At 38.9% G+C, this 25,123-nt stretch overlaps 1 protein-coding gene and 1 pseudogene across 1 annotated transcript in view; one reads left to right on the top strand and one right to left on the bottom strand.

The window, feature by feature from the left end:
- Gab2 (GRB2 associated binding protein 2) overlaps window positions 1–25,123 on the top strand; it is a 188,441-nt gene that overhangs the window by 36,183 nt on the left and 127,135 nt on the right. The window lies entirely within an intron of this gene.
- LOC124958373 (coiled-coil domain-containing protein 43-like) lies at window positions 21,643–22,297 on the bottom strand (annotated as a pseudogene).

The following is a 25,123-nucleotide window of genomic DNA, read 5'->3' as shown; positions in this document are numbered from 1 at the left end:
CATCCTTGTTTTTATGTCAGGAAGTGGGGTTCAGAAAGATTGGTCTTGCTCAAAATGGTGGCATTATTAGAGGTCAGCCGTCTTTTACTTGAAGGTAAACTTCAAAACCCAAGTTGCCAGAGTTCATGTCTAAAGCTAGGCAATGATACCATCATCTCATTGCATTAACAGAAATTTCTGTAAAAACACTTCTCACTGTTATCAGCCAGTGGGAAATCTGTTATGTAGGTCAACTTGTTGATAAAACCCTTTCTTAAAAAAAAAAATTAAAAATCCTTACCTTTCTTATTTCTCTGTGATTTTGAGTTTACACTTACTAAAGAGGAAGTCAAGGCAAGGAGATAGCCAAGGACATTTTAATTAAGTCAAGAGGGACTTGCTGATTTAATCAGGTCTTTAGTGTTGCAACTTCTAGAAATCATCTGGGATCTCTTGATCTTGCCATATCAGCACTTTAACTTGGTACTCAGGATAAGTGTTTAGAGAGTCAGGGATAGGCCAGCTTCCCAGTGTAGAATACTAAAATCCCTGGAGATCAAGTCTTAAATAAGACTAAAAAACATGTGAGATAGCAACTGGAAGTAATATGTACAGGAGGAGTTATGGAGCAGATGGTTCATAAATCTAGACAGTCTTTTTTTTTTTTTTTTTTTTTTTTTTTTTTGCTCTTTTTAGATAAACATAGTAGAGTGTATTTTGACATATTATACACACATGGAATATAACTTACTCTAATCAGGATCCCATTCTGGTGGTTGTACATGATGTGGAATACACAGTCTTAAAAACTTACTCATTCTGATTTTTCTATATAGTGAGCATTTACTGATTGTCTGCTCTGAAACATCTCCCTCTTCCTCCCTCCTATCATCATCATAATTCCTGTTAAGACATCTGTGTGGGTCTAGGAAGCTGGCTCCATCTGCCCTATGCTTCCAGTGTGGCCAGTGAGCACATTCCATTCTCCTGGCCACCACAATTATTTGAATTGGGTATGTGACCTAAGCAGGTGCAGCCTGAATGTACACTAGTTGGTGTGATGTGTGGGTGTGATTACTCATTATTCTACCATGATTTTGGTTAATATAAAAAGTGATGATCAATCTTATGATCTCACCCTGGGCTTACAAAGAGGTTCATACTATTGTAGATGTACAGTTAGGAGAAAGGGGAAAGATAAGTAATGCCTTCCCATTAAATGGTTTGTTTTGAGGATTGAGTGGGATCTTCACCACAAATTACCTGTAGAAAGTCTGGAATAAAATATAAATGAAGTTTTAAAGACTCTTTGAATTACTGATGAAAGAACGTACACAGAAAAATTCAAGATAGAAATGTATTGGAATGATACCAAGAAAGCTCAGAAAATTGAAGGAATGTTTTAGTTATCAGGGCAACTCTGATGGCCTTGGGCACACGATTATATTTCAGTGTCCCCAGAGCTCTTGTGTCTCTTTTGCTTGTCTGTTATTAGCTTTCTTTTCTTGAGTAGACAAGCTTTCTCCAGTGATAGGAGGTCACCCTCAGCCCTCAGTCTCTGACCCAACAGACAAGATTCCTTCTCTTGAAACTCCAAACTGAAATCCTAGGGTAGGACACAGAGCTTGGGTTGTACTTCTACTCCAGAAGCAACCTCTGTGACCCGGACACTGGAGAACCCTGGTAGTTAGCGTCGGGCTACGTGTATGCCACCTGACACTGCCATGCTAGATGTGGAGTGGTCTGAGGGCAGCACCACTCTAAGAGCAGTTTCCCTACGAGAAAAGGAAATGTGCTGAGTAGTAAAACACATGTCCATAGTTACTCAGTATTGCTTTTTGTCCTAAGCAGATTCTTTCTCCTTATCTCTCTAATAGGGGAAGGGAAAATAGGAAAATAAGGGAGGAGAAAGAAGTATGAATTTTTTTTTTTTTTTTTTTGGTACTGGGGTATTGAACTCAGGGTTACTCAACCACTGAGCCACATCCCCAGCCTTGTTTTGTATTTTATTTAGAGACAAGGTCTCACTGAGTTGTTTAGCACCTTGCTTTTGCTGAGGCTGACTTTGAACTCAAGATCCTCCTGCCTCAGCCTCCCAAGCCGCTGAGATCACAGGTGTGTACCACTCTGCACCCGGCAAGAAGTGTGAATTTTATTGTACATTTACTATGTAGTAAATAAAATTTCCATGTATCCACCAATTATATCTCATCTAATCTTGATTATACTACTATGAGGTAGATAATACTCCCATTTCAGCCAGAAACAAGCTTAACCTAAGAAACTAGCCCAGGACCATAGAAGTAATAGAGCCAAGAGCTGAAGCTGGGTCCACTTTTCCCCAAAGCCTACTGGGCTTCTGCTATACTATGTTCTTCAAAAATAAGTGAGCTAGTCCCTCTTCTCCCTCCTGTGAACTCTGTTTTGTGTCCCATCCAAGATTTTCATGCTGAAACCCTAATCCCCAATGTGATAATATTTGAAGGCAGGGGCTTTGTGAGGTAATGGGGTCACCAGGGTGGAGTCCTCAGGTTGGAATTAGTGTCCTTATAAGAAGAGACCCCAGAGAACTTGCTTCCTCTCTCTTCTAGATACAGCAAGAAGGCGGCCATCTGTAACGAGATCTGGTGGCCCCTTAATCCTGACTTGTTAACCTCCAGAGCTGAGAACAATGAATGCCTGTGGACCCAGTCTGTGGCAATTTATGGTAGCAACCTGTCTAAGACACTCCCTGGTCACTTCCCACTGTCTCCCCATTACAAGTCCAGATTAGAACTTGAAACCCTCTCTGACAGGCTAATTCTGGTCTCATCCCACAGTAAACAAAGGTTTTTGTTTTGAACAGGAATACTTGTGGTTGACCTTAAACTTCAGAACATACTTTTGAACTTGATTCTTTATTTAAAATGTGGAAAAAATTCGAGCATGAGCTGGATATTCTATATCTGAATCCCACTACTTATTAACTATGCAGTGTATTCTGTGTCTTAGTTTATTTGTCCTTAAAGAGGCTCATGATAAAACCTAGCTCAGGTGTTGTTGTGAGGATTGAATGAATTAATATTTAAAGTGCTTAGAACAGTATCTGGTACACAGCAAACAGTATATCCATATCTTTATTAGAAGCAGCAGCAGTAGCAGTAGTAGTAGTAGTAGTACTGGGTATTTATTTAGGGATGTACTGAGCTACATCCCCAGACCTTTTTATTTATTTGGTACTAGGGATTGAACCCAGGGGCACTTAACCACTGAGCCATATTTTCAGCTCTTTTTTTATATTTTATTTTGAGACAGAATCTTAATGAGTTGCTTAGGGATGCATTAAGTTGCTGAGACTAGCCTTGAACTCACAATCTTCCTGCCTCAGCCTCCTAAGCCACTGGGATTACAGGCTTATTTTTTTATTTTGAGACAAGGTCTCACTAAGTTGCTTAGGACCTTGCTGAGTCACCCATGCTAGCCTCAAACTTGTGATCCTCCTGCGTGGTCCTCCCAAGTCACTGGGATTACAGGCATGAACTCATAATAATAATATGAGTAATGACTGGTACTAATGGATTCTTCTGGTTACTGCCAAACCAGGCAGACTTTTTGCTTGAGGAATCTTCATTGTGTTGCTTGGGTTCACATCTGGAGCAAAGGAGCAAAGCTGTCTTACTGTAACCTAAGGTGGAAGTAAGGTGAACTACTACTTATGAACCGGAAGCACAGTTATAAGGGGGAAACAGTCTCTTTACATATCTGATCCTATATAAACACATTCAGTCAACATTTTCCCTTATTTTAAACATGAGCTTAAGTCAGTTTCCCTCTGTCAAACTATGGGCCATGGATGAGTCTGGAATGCAGAGTTTCCATCTTCGAGATACTGAAACTGACGTGGAAGAAGGGTGATACATTTTGTGGCAGGGACCAGGGAGAACCTGTGTGTGTAGCTTCAGAATGAAATGAATTGTGGTTTCTTCAGTGAGAGCTGGGGCAAAATGGCAGAATTTCAGGGTTACAAGGCCCCTACAGAGAACCTGAAGAGTACTCTGTGTGACACAGCAATCAGTGGGGCAAAGAGGGAAATGGAAAGTATGTCACTGACTCTGTAAACTTGTTAAGTTCTAGGTCACCTAGTTCTGGGGACCCTTCTCTGATGCCCTTTAGCTTACTTCAGATTAGTACCTGATTCTCAAACTGGATCTGAAACTCATTTGTAATTGATAAATCTTGAGATTTTGCCTCTGTATCAGTGGGCATATTGGAAACTATGCCTCTAGATGCTGTTATATTCTTTAGTAATTGCTAGTTTGATTTTAGTATCTGTCTTTGTAATTTTACTATGTATTTGCTATCTATTAAATGACTTTCCATGTTAAACATTTTACAAGTGTTTCAACCATGTGGACAACTACTTCAAAATGAAAGTGAATAGTCATAGCCAGGCACTGGGACACACACCTCCAATCCTAGCAACTCAGGAGGCTGAGGCAGGAGGATCACAAGTTTGAGGCCAGCCTGGATAACTTAGCAAGACCCTGTCTCAAAAAAATTAAAAGGGTTCAGTGACCCTTGGTTCCACCCCCAGTGCCACACAAAAAGAGATGAATGGTTGTAGCCTTTGCTCTCAAAATGTTTATAAAATGGACTGAGAATATTTTGTGGTAGTAGTAATTTAATCCAAATACCCAAACATTCTGAAGTATACAGTTTATGGTCTTTCCTTTGTTGCAAATGTCCCTGTGTATGTGAAATAGTTTTCATTACATGCTGCAATTAATACAATATTTAAATAGACGATGCTGTTCTTGTTTTGAAGATTCAACTTAGTAACTGCATTCTAGCATTTGTTTCCCTTGCCTTAGTTTTTTGTACTATCTTTTATTTAAAAGTTTTTTTCATTCATGTATATAGGGTAATAATGTCTATCTCATTCTACCATCCTTCCCATCTCCAGTGCCCCTCTCCTCCCCTCACTCCCCTCTGCATAATCCAAAGTTCCTTTATTCTTCTATGTTTAGAATTTTAAAAACCCTAGCATGTTCTTTCTTAGTTCTTATTTCCCTGGTATGGCACCCACTGAAAAGATGATGGATTTTACCTTTGTACTTCTCTAGCACTGTGTGTCTCCTTTCATTTTGGAACTTACCATGTTGTATTACAGTTATATATGATCTCTCTACAACTCCAGTAGACTATCAGAACCTTGGGGAGAGGATTTTTTTTTTTTTTTTAATTCAGCTTTGTGTGTTTTTTTTAGCATTCAGCACAATATGCACCACATAATAGGGTTTTGTTTTTTTTTTTTTTTTTTTTTTTTTTTTGATACTGGGGATTGAACCCAGGGACCTTTAACCACTGAGCCACATCCCCAGCCCTTTTTATTTTTTATTTTGAGGCAGGGTCTCACTAAGTTGCTGAGGCTAGTTTGAACTTGTGATTCTCCTGCCTCAGCCTCCTGAGTTGCTGGAATTACAGGCATGCACCACTGTGCCTCGCATGTAAAATGATGTTTTCAATAAGTAGTTGGGTGAGTCGTCTTCTTTTTTTTTTTGACATTGGGGATTTAACCTAGGAGCATGTAACCACTGAGCCACATCCCCAGCCCTTTTTGGTATTTTATTTAGAGAACAGGGTCTCACTGAGTTGCTAGGACCCGGCTAAGTTGCTGAGGCTACTTTGAACTCTCAGCCCTCCGACCCTTCTGCCTCAGCCTCCTTGAGTGAACCTATATCTTACACACTAAGAGATGGATGATTAGTAAAGTAGAGCAACTTGACTAACAGATGTAGGAAGTGGCAGGACTAGGACTAGAACCCAGGACTGCAGAGCTCTACTCACCCTCAAGTCTTTCCATTAGAAAAGGTATTTGTTGACTTAGATGGTAAGGTTCTACACACTTATTTTATAATGAGTTCAGAAATGACACAACAAAAGAAAACCTATGCTAAATGTAGGTGATATGTTTTGTAGTCTCTTGTCTTTAAATTTTTGTTTTTCTTTGAAGGCTGATGAAAGATCATGAGATTGGAGAGAGACAATTGTAAACTGTGTGGAAAATATATTTTGAGGAAGTGGTATTTTGAGATTACAAAACTAAATTGGGATCAAGTTGACTTTTTAAGTCAGTTGTTGGAATGTATGACTGAAAGTATCCTGTTTATCATGTGTAATAACACAGTATGGGTTTGATCAAACCCTCAGATTTTATTAAATCATTACGAAAAATGGGTCTCTTGAAAAGTTAATGAGGGCTGGAATGGTTTTAAATGTAGATGTCTCAGGTTCCAGCCAGGCATGATGGTACATTGCCTGTAATCTCAGTGGCTCACTCAGGGGGCTGAGGCAGAAGGATCACAAGTTCAAAGCCAGTCTCAATAACTTAGCGAGGCCCTAAGCAACTTAGCAAGACCCTGTCTCAAAATAAAAAAAATTAAAAGGGCTGGGGATGTGGCTCAGTGGTTAAGCACCTCTAGGTTCAGTTCCTAGGATGAACAAAAAATTTTCTCAGGTTCCCAGGGTAGTAAAGCCTCTTCATTTAACAAAACCAGTTCCTTCATCTAGCTTCTGCAGATACTAACTTGTGCTTCCTTCCAACATGTACAAAGCTGGAGCAACCAAGAAGGGTAAAAAGAACTTGTCTCAGAGAATTTATGAAGTCAGTGCCTCTCCCCAGTTTAACAGACGCAAAAAAATATAAATTCCAAAAATTCAGTCATCAGAGTCTGTGTAGATCACCTAACTACAAAGGCATTGGGCATGAAGAGAGTTTGGTTAATAGCAATAATAACTACATTAAATGATTACCAGGCTAGGTACTTTTCTAAGAAATTTTTATGTATTATTTGCTTATGATTGTGTAAATTTTCTTTGTCTTACTCCTCTACAATATATTCAAAAATTTTTTTATCTTACGTTTAGAAGAACTTGTGACCTTTTTGTTTTGTGGTCTTCCCCTTATTTGATTAGAAAGTCATTATGATTACTTGGTAGCTTTAGAGATGACTCTAGAATATGCAGTGGAGAGATGTTATTCACCCAATGAGTATATTCAATTATTATTTGTAAATGAATAAATTATAAGCATTAACACTTTCTCCCTTTCGCTCTGGTGTCTAAGGTGAAAGAATTATTGCTCACTGGATCTTCTCCAAGGATCTACCTTTTTGTCTAATAGTCTGAATAGAGTAAAAATGGAAAAATCAAGAAGATGCATTGGGTTTCTATAATAAATAATTAAAAGATAAAAGGGAAAGGGGAGAATATACATTTAAATTGGATCTTACTGGACATGGTGATGCACACCTGTAATCCCAGCCACTCAGGAGTGTGAGGCAGTAGGATTGCAAGTTCAAGACCAGCCTCAGCAACTTAGGTCCTAAGCAACTTAGTGAGACCCTTTCTCAAAATAAAAAATGGGAGATGATGACTGAGGTTATAGTTCAGTGGTAAAGCACCCTAGTACCAAAAATAAATAAAATTGTGTTTTAAATATTGGGGTTGGGCTAGGTCTATGACTGCAAGATCCTTGAACCACTGTAGTATACAAGATAGTTGGTGAGGAAAAGATAAAAATTGTGAGTTGTGACTTTGATTCCTTTCATATCCACTGAAAAATACAAGTGAAGGCTAGAATTCTTCTTCTTCATTTTTATTTTTGAACTGTCTTTCTGCCAGTTACATTGCTATAATTTATTCTGGTTACACATATCTTGTCTCTTTGTTTTAACTGACTTTTTTTTCTTTTTCTCGCATCACAGTTTTTCTCTTTAGACAAGTAGCTTATAGATGATAAATTTTTAAATTCTTTTTAAGAGCTTTTCCTGAAAGAAAAGTTTATAGAGAGAGGTAGAGTGGGCCTAAGGAATAGCACAAACCTTAGGTATCCACCAGGGGACCCTAAGAGACTGGTCAAATTTCTTTGAAATGCTGTTGTTTCTTCCCATATCATCAACCAAGACATGAGTCTGGTGGCTTCAGATACAGTCCACATTTGCTCCAGGAGCTATGGAAACCTCTGATCTCTCTGCCCATCTCCTGGGTATTTCTGGTGGGTCTAAAGCAGAGGTGGGTGGGTAGGAGCTGAAACAAACAGACAGACTAACTGACTAATACGGCGGGGCTTTGCAAACTCTAAAGGACAGTGTTCTGAACAAAGACTTAGTACAGAGATAACGTTCTGTAAAAGTGTGTTGGGTGAAAAGTAAAGAAAAGAAACAGATACTTTGTGCTCAGGTCATAATTTACATTGTTTAATTCTAGTCCTTATAGTATCACTATAAAATTTTATTTTATATGGTTATTTTATGGTTAAAGTTTTGCACGGTTTATGTCATTTGTCTAATTGTCACTCTTTTATAAATAAGAGATAGAATTAGGCTTGGAATGCAAATCTGTCTATCTTCAAAATTTTTTATTTTTTCCCTATCTTTTGGGCAAAAACAGCTGTCAGACTATATTTAGGAAGTCTCATGAGTCCTTCAAGTGACTTTACTAATGGTCATATGACAGTTGTCTCTCCTCAGAATTGTTGTGTGAAGTTCCTGGTTTGTTCAGCAAACACCTGCTCAGCACCAGCTACGTGTGTGAGCCATGCTAGGCACCCAAGGCAGACACCACAGAAACAAACAGCAGTGCCGTCGTCCCCAAGGAGCTCCCAGTGTCCTGAGTGGTCATAACTATAAATAATGCTGAGCAGAAAGATGTTTGAAGTGTAACCCGAAGTTTTACTGGAAGGAACTCAGGGAAGGGATCAAATGAGGAAAAGGAAAGGGCCAGTCTCTCAAGGTACAACCTCGTCTGTCAGTCTCAGAGCTCTTTGGCCAATATAGCTCGTTCAAGCCTTTGCACTAGCCATGTAGTGTCCTCATGCTATCACCAGGAGCAGGCAGATGAGATTCTCAAACTCAGAAGGGTTTGGCTGTAAATCCCTATCCCTTTTCATTAGACTACTGACTACAGACTAAGTGCATGTGTTTTTTTCCCCCTAATGGTTTTTAAAATAATGCATACATTATGTAAATGTTCCATTGTAATAACAATTTTTTTGTGTTATAGGACTCAGTTAATATATCTGTCCAGAGTCTCTTGGCTCTTCCTGCTTCCCAGTCCCCAGTCATCTTGCTTGGTGGAAGTGGCCAGCCCCCTGCTTTCCTGTGTTTCCCAGCACTGCTGGTTGTCCCATCCCTTTGGGTGGATCTCTGTTGGGTCCTTTGTGGAGAGAACCACAGCAGCTCAGACACCCAAGCTCCATCTGACCAGACCCTGACTTCTCCCACCACTTCCAGCTTCCAGGTGTGTTCACCCACAGCTCTCTAGAGGGCTAGGAGACAGAGTCTGTTAGGTAGAGGTGAGGAGTCATGGGGCCAGTTAACACCTCTGACCAGTGCAGTTAGAGGCTGGAGAAGGGAAGGAAGCAAATAAATGCTTCCTGTCTGCCTTTTTCCTCCCTCCTCCCTCCTAGGTGTGCACATGCACACACATATACATACACACACACACACACAATTTTCTAAAATATAGTAATTCTGTCCTGAAACGTTCTGCATGATGAAGCACTGTCTATATTTCCATGTCAAGTCGTGGCAAGTTTATTAATACCCAGCTTTGCATTTGCTTTCCGTCCTACACTGCCTCACTAATCTTTTCCCCTTCTCTCTCCTTTGAGATTGCAACATCTGATAAAGCAGATAAACTTGGCATCAGGCTCTGTCTTTTAGGGAACCTAGGCAGGTAGTCAATGAAAAAACAGTTCTTTCCCACCCCAAGCCCTTGCCTTGTTTACCCTGTTTTGTATTGTTATTTTTCACTTAACAGCACACTGATAGGTAATTTTGGATGTGTATGTATCAGACACTGAGTCCTTAAGATTGATGTGCACCAAAATCCTGTGAGATAAAATAAACCACGAAATAGATCTATATTAGCATATGCGGATCAATTGCATTTGTTTTAGTTTTTAGAGGAATGGTTATCACATATGTTGAAATGGTACATGTTCATTATAAATTTTTTGTTAAAGGCTGAAACATTCAAAGAAAGCAAAAACTCATCCCAGATCTCATATCCAGGAATAACCATTAGGTGAATAACATTCCAAGCAGTATAGTATTCATAACTTCAATTTTTCTCAACATTTCTATAGTAATGTATGAGGATAGTACTATTATAATTTAACCTGTCTTCAGTTAGTAAATGTCTTAGTCTGCTTTGTATTTCTGTAATATAATAGCACGGATTGGATAATTTTTATTTTTACTTTTTTTAAATTGGTGCAACTGGGTAATTTTGAAAGAAATTTATTTCTTATAGTTCTGGAAGCTGAGAAGTTCAAGGTCAAGCAGCTGCCTCTATTGAATGTCTTCTTGCTCTGTCATAATGTGGCAGAAGGCATCACACTGTGAGGGGTGGGGGATTGTGCATGCTCAAGTCTCTGTTGTTCTTAAAAGCCACTAATCCTATCCTGAGAGCCCACCTTCATGACTTCATCTAACCCTACTTCCTTCCCAAAGGCCCTACTTCCAAATACCATCAACATATGAATTTGGGGATTAAATTTCCAACATATGAACTTTGGGAGATGTACTCAAACCATAACAATAAGCATTTACGATGTTTTTATTTTTTTAATTTTTAATTTTTTTTAAATCCTGAAATGACTATCCTTACCAAGGCCTTTGTGTTTCTGTAATTTGTTGTGGTATATGCATATATTTCTCCCCAAAATTCACTTCAGGTATTATCATGTGTCAAATGTGCCTGTTTTGTAAGTGAATGGTTCTGGGCCAAAACAAAACTAACAGCAAGATGATCTGACCCAATGTGACTCCTTGAACAGAGAAGAATGGGAACAGAAAATATAACAGAAGTGCAAGTTTCACATCCTAGAATTTCAGTAACCAAAAGAAACCATAGGCCACACTGCTGATCAGAGCTACATTTTGAACTCTTCCATTACATTTCAGGTTTTATTTGGCCCCCAAACCATATTTTGAAGACAAGGTGGCTCATTTTCTAACATAGTAAGGGTGGGATTCTACATCATGTATAACCAGAAGAATGAGAAATTATACTCCATTATATATTATGTATCAAAGTGCATTCTACTGTCATGTTTAACTAATTAAAACAAATTTTTAAAAATATAAAAAATGTGTTTTTCTCCTCTTACTTGCTGTGTTCTAATATTTAAACTCTTGCTTTTTATAATATGCTTTCAGTGTTATTCAAATATTTGTATCATGACTATCTGTGTAGCAATTTGTGTAACTTTATTTTAGATTGTAGCTTGCTTTTTAATCATGGTTACCATATTTCAGTGGTTTCTGGGTAAATAGGATTTACTATAGGGATTTATTTATTTATTTTGCCCAGAAAATTTGTATAAAATCCCTGCCTTACGCATTTTGAGGTAACTGAACCTTCCCGAGAATGATTCCGGATAGCAGTCCTACAGTAGAGCGGGTGTGAATCAGTCACATTAATGAACAATATTAATCCGTGAAGCAACCTGACAAACCAGCAGGGCCGCTGCTCTGGGAGTGCTGCTGCTTATGGACTCTCTGACTGAACAAAGTGGTGTTGCCCTTCTTAGCAAAGAAGAACCTGAGAGGCAGCGCGTCCACGTAGCCAGTGAGTGCTGTGAGAAAGGAGGAGAGTAGGGAATTAAGGACTGGAACATTCTGGGATGTTTTCTGAGGGAGGCTCAGGCTCAGTGGTCCTCACCTCCTCCATGCTGACCCAGACCACCTCAGCTGGAACTGGCGCCACCTCAAGTCCAGTAGCACCTACTTGATAACACGGGATGTACTGCCTGTGCCTCTAAACCAAAACTCATCTTACTTGTTCTGACACAAACTGATACCATTGGCCTAAATTCCACCTACGAACTATTTTTGTTGCAGAGTTTTTAAAAGCTAGGCAATTGTTGAGCATTAAAAGCTGAGATACTTTACATAAAATTCACAAATTTTCCAACTTCTAGATCTGGGAACACTGAGCTCAAATTTCTGCTTAGCAGCAATCTACTTAACCAGAGCCTATGTTTTCCAGTTTGCCCCCTCCCCCAACACACATCAGTCACTTGTACATATGCCTCTTTGCACCTCTAGAATATATGTCCCTTTAAAATGGCAGGATTTTTGTCTGTATCATTCATTGTTTTTTCCTCGTGACCAGAATGTTTTCTGGCACATAGTAGGTTAAAGAATATTCTCTGATGTTTTGGGGGGAAAGAAGACGGAATTTTTCAACTTCCAATCTATTCTAGAAATGAGTAACTTTCTTCTTTACCTTTTAGGTATTAATATTGCTTTCTTTAAAAATTATTATTGGTACTAGGGATTGAACCCAGGAATGCTTAACCACTGAGCCACATCCCCCAGCCTTTTTTTCTAATTTTTTATTTTGAGACAGGATCTCACTAATTGTGTAGGGCTTCATTAAGTTGCCGAGACTGACTTTGAACTTGTGATTGTCATGCCCCAGCCTCCAGAGCCACTGAGATTACAGGTGTGCATGGCCCAGCACATAATTTTTATATATGCCTGTCTCCCTTGCTAGATGGTAAATTCACTGGGCTCAGGGACCTACCTTGTAATAATTTGTATCCTTAGGAATGGCTTACACCTAACAGATGCTTAAATATGCCTTAATAGTTGAAAGAATTTTGCAATTTCTCATGAAAAAGAACTTTGTGAATAAAGGCAGGGAGATGTTAATGAATGTGTTTGGTAAGAGTTCACGAGCTAATCCATTTGATTCGCTTCATTAACTTTATTTTCCCTGGACCCCCACTCTAATTGCATTCTGTTCACCATGAAGGCCATAGAAGGTTTAGGGTATTTTTGTTTGTTTTTGGCACTGGAGATTAAGCCCAGGGGTACTTTACCACTGAGCTACATCCCCAACCCTTTTTATTTCTTATTTTGAGTCACGGTCTCACTGTGTTGCTTAAGGCCTCACTAATTTTTTGAGGCTGGCCTCAAACTCATGATCCTCCTACCTCAGCCTCCTGAGTCACTATGATTACAGGCTACAGGTTGTTGTTGTTGTTTTCTTTTAACAAACCTTATCCCTGCTCTTCAGTAACAGGATAAATTAACTCCTCTTTCCAGAAACTTAGAGCATACTTTATTTCTGTATTTATCTTATTATATTAGTGATTTTATCTCCTACATTAGACTGTGATTTCTATATCAGTTAGGAATCTGAATGGTTTGTTTTGGTTTATCTAAGAGTTAATATTTATGTTATAAAATTTGTGTGCCAACTCTGCATAAGCATTCTTCTAGAAGCTCAGTAAATGTTTGAGTTTAATTGAGTTTGTTAGGAGTTATGTTAACACTCTACATCACAGTGTAGTTTATAGAACATTTGGATATTTATCGTCTCATTTGATCTTGAAATCAACTCAGAGCTGCAAATGAGAAAATCAAAGTGCCGAGAAACTGCAGCTTGTTCAGAGTGAGTCCTGAGGCAGTTAGTGGCTGAACCCCTAGTCTGGGTTTTCACTAAGTTGTGATGTCCAGGGAGGGAGGAATAGATTGTGGAGGACTTGTCATTGTTGGCTGAGGAATCTAGACCTGTGTGTTGAAACAAGGAGAGAAAGGGAAATGTTTTTTGAGAGATATTTTTGGATTGGTCTTTTCTTAAGATTCAAGACCTGGTTCCTCAACTTGGAGGACAATAGCATTCCTTAGGGGAGTGACAAGGATGGTGAGTAGTGATTAGTTTGCTTGCCTCACCCAGATTCCATTCCTGCCTCCCAGAATTTTCCCCGGTTTCCACCCAGCTCTGCAGTAACAATCAATCCTGATCAGTAGCCTACTTCATTTTTTTGGATCAAATAATACCCCTCCCTTCTTGTCTTACTCCTTAGGGCTTTGATAGGAGTCTTTTAATTGCTGTTGACCGAAGAACTGGAGGCTGGGCCCGGCATGCCGGGAATGCCAGGGGCTTTGTTAGTTGAGGAGGGCACTGCATTAGCACTGCCCTCTAAATCCCAGAGCAGGTGGAGAAAATCTAATTAGCATTTAGTATGCCAAGATCCCTTGGGGAATTTCTGATAAAGAGGAGGTCAGTGCAAAGGAGAAGGAATGCTGATAGAGAGGCTTAGATTCTGAAATGATTAGGGAATTCGATGAGCTGCATTCTGATCTCTGGTCTGTCAGTGGCTCTCTGACCACTGGTAAGTCCCTGTACTTATCAGATTTCATTTTTCCTGTCTGTGCTTAGTCCTTTGCTAAACCCCTCTTCCTAAGTAAATATTTGTTTTCTGAGAGTGGAAAGGACCTCAGATCATCAAAGCACTGTCTCCTGGGAAGCCTTTCCCAACATTCACATGTTCAAATCTCACTCTAGAAATATAGTAAATATGTATGGTTTGGGAAATATTTGTTTCACAAAAATTTGAGAAAGTCTTTGATATATGCTTTTTGAATATTCCAAGGAGGCCTAGAACAGCATTTACTCCACATGTAGTAGTTGATCAATAACAATGTGTTTGGAGGGGCCTTTTCCAGGGCTGAGGATCTAGAGGTGAAATTCCAGTCTATAATGATCACAAACAATAATAAGCATTTTGCAAAATGGGATTTAAGAGCTATTAGTGAATGCTGAAGTTAATGGTAATGATTTGCTACCAGCATTTTAAATGGAATAGAAGAAAAAGTAGCATGCATTATATCCACTCAGTATCTCATAAAAATTGTAAATTCAATGTATTTATAGGTGTTGTGCTGCAATTTAAATAGCATTTCTGGGTTGGACTGCAGTCAAAGGCCTTTGATCTAGAGAGGGATCTATATTGGAATAAAGAGGGTTCTAGGGGAAAAGAGTGTTGAGAAGCAGGAAGGAAAAGACACTAGGGAATGTAGGTTCTGTTCTTTACTCAAGCTTTTGGATTTTGAGCAAGCACATTTTCTCCTGAAATTTATATTCTTCTTTCTCTCATTGCCCTCCATCTCTCTATCTGACTTCACCCTCAAAATATGCACCAAGATGTTTCTCAGAGGTCCCACCTGGTTCTGGCATACGGTGGGTGCTTATAAATATGTTATAGTTAAGAACCTTTCCTGCAGATGTCCAGGTACTTTCTCTAGGTTCCTTTACCCATGACTCCTTTCAAACCCTCTATTTATAGTTGGTGGTGGTAGTTTTTCCAGTTACTGGGGACTGAACTCAGGGTTGCTTTGCCACTGATCTACATCCCCAGCCATTTTTAAAAATTTTTTGTTGTTGTTGATAGACCTTTATTTTATTCATATGTAGTGCTGAGAATTGAACCCAGTGCCCCACACAACCTCAGCGCCCCCAACCATTTTAAATTTTATTTTGAGACAGGGTCTTCCCAAGTTGCCAAGTCTGGCTTTGAATTTGTGATCATCCTGCCTCAACCTTCTGGAGTCACTGGGATGCGCCATGGGTATGCATTATAGGTATGCACTACTGTGTCTGACTGTTTATAGTTTCTTTAAAAATTGTATTTTTCTTCTAGTAGGTTGTTAGCCCCTGGAGAGCAGATACTTTATTCATGTGTATATTCTCAGTATTTAACATAATGCCTGGTACATGGTAAGTACTTCTTAAATGTTGGAGTAAATAATATTTTTTAAAAGGAGTGTTTAATATATGATTCAATATGTAGTGTACAGGCACTGCAGTAGGTTTGTGGATAGGTGCAAATACGTGTAAGAAACAGTATCTTCTCCTGAAGAGATTAAGAAAATCAAGCATAAGCACACAGAATTGCTGACGCAGCCATTAGTCTCAGTGTCTAGCTGTATGGTTGCTTATACAGCCAGTGTGTAACTTCCCATTTCTGTGTTTGTATTACCAGAACCAGACAGGAAGCATGTCTGTCCATCCTGATGAATTTTCTCAGGAATTAAGAAACGAAAAAAAAAAAATTTTTTTTTTTTCCTGATCCAGTGATCTAGAAGTTCTAAGGAAGGTTAATTTGAGGAGGCTTCTCTCTCATTCCTATATCAGTTACTAAGAGATTGTTTAAAACCTCCCATTATGATAATGGACTTGTCAGTTTATACTTGCAGTGAGCAATTATTGCATTAGGTATTTTGTGACTATGTTATTAAGTGCATATACTTTCAGCATTACATATCCGCCTGGACCTTTGAACCATCTATCTTTATACTGTGACCCTTTTCACCTTTTGGCCTTTTTCTTGATTGTCACATAGATAATAGCAGCTTTCTTTTGAGTAGTGTATATACCTCATACAGTTTTTTCCCTTCTTTGAACTTTCAACCTACCTGTGCTGTGCTTTTATATTTTAGGTGTATCTTTTAAAAATAGTATGTTAGAGGATTGTATTTTCATTTAGTCTGTCTCTCTTATAACTTGAGAGTTTGGCTAATTCATTTATTATGATAAATACAGTGAGATTATCTTTTAACTGGTGAGTTTAACTGATTTACATTTATTGTGATTATGGAAATATTTAGACTTTTTTCAGCCATCTAGTATTGTACCCTCTGTTGTACTGAATTTTCTGCTCTTTTTTTTTCCTCCTTCTTATCTTAGGCTAAGTATTTTATCTTCCTTTCTCTCATTTTATTTTTACACCTCCACTAATCTGGAGATTATACTGTACTAGATATTTTATCCTAGATATTTTATTTTTCACACTTGATGTGGTTTAAATATATTTCCCAAAATTTATGAGTTGGAAACTTAATCCCCAGCATAACAATCACAAGGTCCTAACAGAGGGACCTTTGAGATGTGATTAAGTCATGAGGGCTCTGCTCTTATGAGTGGATTAATGTTGTTATTGTGAGAATGATTTTTGCTATAAGGGCAAGGTCAGCTGCTTTTTGTTTGCTCACATGCACTATCTTGCCCTCTGCCTTCTACCATGGATTAATGCAACAAGAAGGCCCTCACCAGATACGAACCTCTTGACCTTGGGCTTACCAGCCCCCAGAACTGTCAGAAATAATCTTTTTTCTCTATAAATGACACACTCCCAGGTATTCTATTATAGCGGCACAAAATGGACCAAGACAATAAAATTTTAAATGTAATAGAAAATACATGCACATACCTTAAGCATCAAATATTTGAAAAGTATATTGTGAGGAATCTCCTTGTGATTCCTCTGACTCCATCTGCTCAGTTGTAATCCCTAGGTATACCTGTATCTGTAACATGTATTAAACTATATATTTTGATACAGATTATAAATATAAATATGTAGATATTTTGTTTATTTTTATACAAGTAATAACACAATGCATAACTTTATCTATACTTGCTTTTTCACTTTAGTATATCTTGATGTTCTTTCCATATTGATATATGAAGATTTTCTTCCCTTTATCTTTCTTTTAAATAGCTAAGTAGTAGTACATCAGTTGGTAGAAACATAACAAAATACCTCTCCATCAGTCTTTCTTAAACAGGGTCTCACTATATTGCCCAAATCTGCCTCAGTCATCCTAGAAGCTGGGACTACAAGTTTGTGTCACTGTGCCCAGCTAAATGTTTTTAATGATGAACATTTACATTGTTTTGAATCTTACTCTTTTAAAAACATCTGTAAAATGTACATATGTCATTGTGTACTGTGTTAGTTTATCTCTTGGGTAAATTTCTAGGAAGGAGTTGACTGGTTAAAGGATATATGCACTATTATAATTTTGACAGATTGTATGTAATTTTACTACCTTGCCCTCCAAGGTTTATAACTAGACTCCACTTGGCAGAAGAGTGCATGTTTTCCCACAGTCTTGCCAGTGTAATTATCAAATTTCTGGATTTTTTCCCAGTATATTGAGTGAAATAGTATTTCAGAATACTTTTAATTTACATTCCTTTTTTGTAAGTCAGCATTTATTACCTCTGTCTTTCTCTCTCTCTCTTTTTTTTCCCCCCAGTGCTAGGGATTGAACCCAGGGTCTTGTGCATGCTAGGGAAACGGTCTACCACTGAGCCATATCCTAGCCTAGCATTTATTATCTTTACACATGTTTAAATATCTGTTCATATGTTTATCTCATTTTTCTACAGCGTTGTTGGTATTATTATTGACATGTAGGAGCTCTTTATGTAAGAGATTAGCCATTTGTAATAGAAATTTCAAGTTTTAACAAAATATTTATAAGTTCTAACCCAGTTTATCATCAATTCCTTGCTTTGCCTAAAGGAACTTGGATGTCCATGCATGCTCACACATATGTATATATTGCCCTGCAAGAGTTGTAGATTTTTATGTAGTCACTGTAATGACATCAGGTAATAAAAAAGACTTTCCCACTCAGAGCTTATAAAAGAAATGTACTGTGCTTTATTCTATTATTTGCATAGTTTGATTTTATATTATATTTAAATTTCTTATCCTTTTGGATAAGATTTCTTTTCCATTGATTTATGATTAGAGGTACATATTCAACTGCATTTGTCATAGTGTCATTTAAATCTCAGATTTTAAAATGCCATCTCAAATCTTTTACCTGGGGATTTGCAATCCCACCTCTACCATATTTTAAGTACTTAATGCATAAGTAACCATTTGTGGACTTCAGTATGTTAAGTCCCATTGGTAGGTCTAACTATGTATATAGCAATATACTTTAATTAATAAGGCTTTATGGTATGTTTTATCAGATAGTTGCAGTAGTCTCCCTTATTGCTGTTCTTATTTTTTTATATGAATCTTAACAATTACTTTTTCTTATTTAAAGAAAATAAACTATGGAATTTTTATTACTAAGTTCATGTTAAATTAAGAAGTTCTCTTAGAATGAAATTTTTTTATTTGTACATAATTTTGTTTGTTTATTTTGATACTGGGGATTGAACCCAGAGTCGCTTAACCATCAAGCCACATCCCCAGCCCTTTTTATTTTTTATTTTAAGTCGGGAATCTCACTAAGTTTCTTAGAGCCTCGCTTAGTTGCTGAGGCTGGCCTTGAACTTTGAACCTTCTGTGTTGGCCTCCCAAATCACTGAGATTACAGGTATGCACCATCATACCTGGTAATACGTATATTTTAACTTGACCTAAAATAATCTTTACTTTCTGTATTAGTTTCCAATAGTTGCTGTGACAAGTTACCACAAATTTGTTGCCTTGAAACAGTGGGAATGAATTCTCCCACAGTTCTGGAAGTCTGAATTTCAAAATCAAGGTGTCGTGGGGCTGAGCTCCCTCTAAAGGCTGGAAGGGAGAACTTATTGCCACTTCCAGCTTCTAGCGGCTCTAAATGTTCCTTGACTTCTGGCAGCATCATTACAGTCTCTGCTTCTGTGGTCACATTCTCCTCCTCTGTGTCTTCTCTGTGTCTATCTGTGTCTGTTCTCCCTCTCCTATTGATTTGGGACCCATCTGGATTATGCAAGTATCTGTAGCAGTCTGTTTTGTCTGAAAATGTCTGTTTTGCTTTTGTGTATATGTGTGTGTATGTTGCTGGCCATGAACCCAGGGTGTCCGGCATGCTAGTCAAGTGCTGTACCACTAAGCCACACCCCCAGCTCTATTTTGCTTTCATTATTCAGAGTTTCATTGTCTATAGTTCTGCATTGAAAGTTATTTTTTTTCTTAGTGCATTGAAAGTACTACTGTTCTATGGTTTCTAGATTTTGCTGTCAATGTTGTAAAATCAGCTGATAATCCAATCACATTGTTTTGGAGGTGATCTCTTGTTTTCCTTTTGCCTTTGGTAATCTTCTGTTTAATTACAATATGCGGTTTCATTTCTACTTATTCTGCTTGAGACTTCTGGAGCTTCCTGCACCTGAGGTTTGGTATTTTGTCAGTGATTCTGAAAAATTCTCAGCCAAAGGCACTGAATGATACCTCCATCCACTCCTCCTCCTCCTCCTCTTCTTCTTCTCCTTCTTCTTCTTCTTCTCCTCCTCTTTCTCCCCTTTCTCCTCCTCCTCCTCTTCCCCCTCCCCCTCCCCCCTTCTTATTCTTCCTGTGTGGTTTGCCACTTAAGCTACATCGCCAGCCCTGTGTGTGTGTGTGTGTGTGTGTGTGTGTGTGTGTGTTTTAGACAGGGTCTTGCTATGTTGCTTAGGGCCTCACTAAGTTGCTGAGGCTGGTCTTGAACTTGCAATTCTCCTGTCTCAGCCTCCTGAGCTGCTAGAATACAGGTGTGTGCCACTGCACCTGGCTCCATTCACTCAATATTTTAATTCTTGAATTTCATTATAAGATGTTATAACTTAATATTTTATATGTTAGGCTTTCTTACTCTATTATCCATGTCACTTAAACTTTCATTTCTGTAACATTTCTTATTCATATTTTATGAAGTGTCTTTGTATTATCCTTCTTGTCAACTATTCTTTTAGCTGTATCTCATCTGCTATTGAACCTGGCCATTAAGTTTTTAATTTCAATTATATTTGTTTCTAAAGGTTCTTTTTTTCCCAAATGCACTTGGTTATTTTTTATGCTCTCTTTGATAATTTTTTTCAGCCTCTCTTTTAAATCTTAATACAGGGCTGGGAATATAACTCACTGGTAGAGTGCTTGGCTAGCTTGCACAAGGCCCTGAATTCCCATAGCTGAAGTCTTTGAGCATCTAATTTTTCTGTTTTTCCTGACTGTCAGTCACTTGTGTAGCTTATTTCAGTGTGTGTGCATTTTGTTTTGTTTTGGTTTTAGAGCATATGATCCTTAGGACTTTATGTATGAAAATTACCTGAGGCCTGGGTTAAACATGTATTCTACCAGAAAGAATTAGGGGATGTTTCTTCTAGTTGCCTGGGTCATTACTATTTCTGTATTGCTTTTAGATCTTCGATTGAGGCAGCTTGGATTTACTCACATACCTGTATTAGAGCCAGCTTTGGGTTACAGACCCTTAGGGGAGACACTTCTCTTCCTTTATGGTCAGGACAGACCAATTTCCTCATGGTCCCTTTCAATGTTGCAAATTTATTCATGGTTTATCCCTACATTGAGGGTAGAGCCCTTTAACATCCCAAGTTTATAAAGGAATCTTATATAAGACATCTACTTCTAGTGGGCCCTAGGCTTTGTCTTTTTTTTTTTTTTTTTGGTGTGGTGCTGGGGATCGAACCCAGGGCCTTGTGCTTGCAAGGCAAGCACTCTACCAACTGAGCTATCTCCCCAGCCCCTAGGCTTTGTCTTTTCTTGCCCAACTCCATATAGTCATCACAGCTGTCAGTCACTGGTGTTTCTTTCTTCTCTTCTCTTCTCTCTTCTCTTCTCTTCCTTTTCTTTTCTTCTCCTCCTCCTTCTTCCTTCTCTCTCTCTCTCTCTCTCTCTCTCTCTCTCTCTCTCTCTCTCCCTCTCTCTCTCCCTCTCCCTCTCTCTCCCTCTCTCTCTCTCTCTCTCTCTCTCTCTCCCCTCTCCCCCCCTTTTTCTCTTTCCTTCCTTCTTTTTGCATACTGGGAATTGAATCCAGGGGCATTCTTTTTTTTTTTTTTTTTTGAGCACAAAACTTCTGTATTAAAATATTGAAGCTGTTACAGACATCAATTATAATAATCTGGTCACCCACACCACCAAAACATGGAACATTTTGCAATTAGAAGTAATTGTGATGTCCTTTTGACCATGCAAACAAAAGGGGAAATACCTTGGGAAATCATTATACAATGTTCTTATATTTCTCTTAAACACAAAATGAACAACCAGTTTTCCCTTTGATCAAAGTTCTTGAAGAATTAAACAGGTCAGGGTTAGCGCTTTCGCGCCCCTCTCTGTGCCTTTTCCTTGCATTCCTGCTTGGCTAGTTTGTTTCTCTCCTTCTGCAGCTTGTCCTGTTCCTTCTTCCTTTGGGGCTCATCTTGAAGTGAATCTCGCTCTGATTTCCAAGCTTTGAAGACATCTTTTACATTGGTGTTTTGAAACAGAAATTTATCAGAACTAATGCTCATCATCATGGCACCTGAATCATACTTCTCATCTGCTTCGTTCTCTTCCTCTGTTACACTAGCATACTGGGCCATCAGGGCAGCTTTTCTCCGTTTTTCCTCTTCTGACACTACCTTGGGCTTCACTACAAACTATGCCTGCTTCTTAATGAGGATGGCAATGACCTGTACCTCATCTTTTTTCACTTAGGTGACAACATTCTGAGTTTTAGACCATCGTTTCACAGTCTCCTTGCAGATATCAAGAAGAGAATCTTCTTCCAGAAAAGCAGACAAGATACCCTGCGTCCAGTTTCTCTTCTCCCTCCTCCTCCTGCAGGACACCACGGATGTAGGCACCATAAATGGCTTGGTCCACTCCCAGCACTTCCAACCATCCATCCAGCCAGGATCCAAAACCTTTGCCCCCACCATCACTTTCTCTGGACACTGCCACAACCTCTTCACAGGATGCTACCATCTTGGAGTCAGGGTTGATAATGTCTTACTCTTCCAAGAAAATTACCCCTAATAATTCTCTGTCCAGGCTTTCTTGATTATATAGGAAAGGAAGGTCAGGCAGATCCCATGATCTCTATTTCTTCATGTTTTTTTTTCAATAACTTCTCCTAGGGTATAAAATATACCTGTTCACTATAGAAAATCAGCCTGGCACAGGATCTTCTCTTCTTTCTCACAGTCTTCTGCTCCAAGTCCTCTTGCCCACTGAACAAATGTGGATAACTGTCGCTCCTAGAGGTGGTCTTCCAGAAGAGTCAAGGCCTTTGCCTTGTCAGGATGAGGTGCGGTGTCGTTGAACCATCCAGAGCGGTCACCCACTGCCCTGATCTCTGTGGTCCCGCGTCTAAAGCCTTGCTGCGTTTTTGGACATCACCTGCCTTTTCAGGTTCTCAAAGCCCCTAAGAGCCTCCTGGCGTTCTGCCCAATGCCATTCTTCTCACTTCGCCTCGCCTCACCACACCACGCCATGCACAACACGCTCCAGGGGCATTCTTGAGACAGCATCTTGCTAAGTTGCCCAGCCAGACTCTATCTTGGGATGGTCCTGCCTCAACCTCCTGAGTAACTGGAATAACAGACATGTGTCATTGCACCCATCTTGTCACTGGTGTTTCTACAAAACCTTGGGGAAAAAATAACTTTGGTGGTCTCTCCCTTTTTAGGACTTCTGCTCTTGTTTAAATGGTTTTATTGTGGCAAAATATACATAACATTCACCATCTTAACCATTTTTAAGTGGAATTAAGTGAAGTTCATGTTGTTGTGCAACTGTCATCTCTGTTCATCTCCAGGAACTTTTCAACTTACAAAACTGAACATAGCTGCCTGTTACCCAATGATCCCCAACCTCCACTAACCACTGTTCTACTTTCCATCTCTATGAGTTTGACTACTCCAGGTGCTTCATGTGAGTGGAATGATATATTTGTCCTTCTGTGATTTGCTTGTTTCAGTTAGTGTAGTATCTTCACAGTTCATTCATGTTGTTATTTGTATCAGAATTCCATTCCTTTTTAATGACTGAATAATATATGCATACACACATGCACACACACATACTTTTGTTCATCTAATGATTGTATTTATGTGTACACTTGCCCTTTTTACCCCCTTGTTATCTGCAAATTCCTTACTTTCTCAATAGCTCAGAACCGTGCGTTTAAAAAATTAATTTTACTTAGAGAATATTTTAAGAATATTTTACTTTTTAAAATTAGTTTTCCTTGGGAGGGTCACTCATGGTATCTAGATTACCTTATTGCTGGAAACCAGAATCTTATACCTTCTATATGTGGACCAGAAAACAACTAAGAAGAACCAGTTGTGACCTTCTTTTTTTGCCACTAGAAAGGGAAGATTCTGAGATATGGAACAATTAATATATAGTTTTGTATGTTTCAATTCTTTGAGGTCTGTAGGTAATATTTTTCCTGTTAATTATGAGAAAACCTTTAGAATACCACAAGAAAATGCATTTTTTTGGCACTGTTATCATATTGTTTGTGTTAGCCTCTCTCCTACCCTCGAGTGCCCCAGTATCCCATAGAAGCATTTAAAACTTGTACAGAGGTATCAGAATCATTCACTGCTTGATCTGAGAGTAATTCTAACCCTCCCCCTCTGCCACCGTGTCATAAAGACCTGGTTAAGCAATTGACTCAGGGTCACCTTGGTTGCCTCACTTCTGTCCCAATATATTTTGCACTTCTACTTTCTCTCTTTGGGGAAACTTCTTGTGATAATTTAATGAATTTCTGAGCTTGGTCTTTTGGAGAGAGGTTAATGAGGATGATCTGACATTGATGTATGGTGGGGGGCAAATAGAACTGGCCTTCTATATTTTACTTCATTTCTGTCTTTCCTGTTACTGGGTCTTTTTAAATAATAGACTTTAAAACTGGGTGGGGAAGCTCCTGTGGTCATTTTATTCAGTCCCAAGTTTCTACAGGGACATTTTGGGATCTGCTTCTGTTATGATTTGGATCTTAAATGTCTTCTAAAAGCTCATGTGTTAAAGGCTTGAGCCCCAGCCGTTGGCACTATTGGGAGGTGGTGACAACTTTAGGAGGAGGGGCCTAGTTGGAGGAAGTTAGGTCACAGGGAGTCTTATAGAGGAGGGTCTTACTCCCTCTTCTGCTTCCAGGACAACATGAGGAAAGAAACTTTGCCCCACCATGTGCTCCCCACCCTGACTCCCTGCCTCACTACAGACCCCAAAGCAATGGAATCAGTGAGCATGAACTGAAACCATGAGCCAAAACAAATCTTTCTTCCTTTTAAGTTGTTTATCTCGGGTATTTTGTCACAACCACATAAAGCTGACTAATGCAGCTACCCAGAAGCTTCGTTGTTCATTATAGAACGACTTTATAGAAATGGAAACTTCTAAGCAGCACATGATTTCCCCACTGTCATGTGAAGTGTTCATAGCAAAACCAGAGATGAACCCAGACCTCCTAATTCCTGTTTCAGTGAAGGGTTTCTATTATACTAATCCTTAACTTCACTCCAGGTCTTAAACTAAACTCCACCTTCATGGTCTGTTTTAAACTTGTGAAATTCCTAGAAGTGGCTTGTCTTTGAAAAATAAGCCAGGACTTAGAGGGTTAATAGGAATGGAACAACCAAGGGGGGCCCTTGTCTCCTCTCAACTGGGGAGCTGCTAGGCTGTTTCCCTTGCTCGGTGTGGGTTCCATTATGGCAAAATGATGTAATTACCAGTAATGCTGCTGCTGCTTGAGTAGTGGTGGAGAGGAGGCATTAAGGAAAAGACTAGCCCCAGTTC

Source organism: Sciurus carolinensis, chromosome 11 (genome assembly GCF_902686445.1).
Source record: "Sciurus carolinensis chromosome 11, mSciCar1.2, whole genome shotgun sequence".
NCBI classification, from domain to species: Eukaryota; Metazoa; Chordata; class Mammalia; order Rodentia; family Sciuridae; genus Sciurus; species Sciurus carolinensis.
This window is presented reverse-complemented; position numbering and strand designations above follow the sequence as displayed.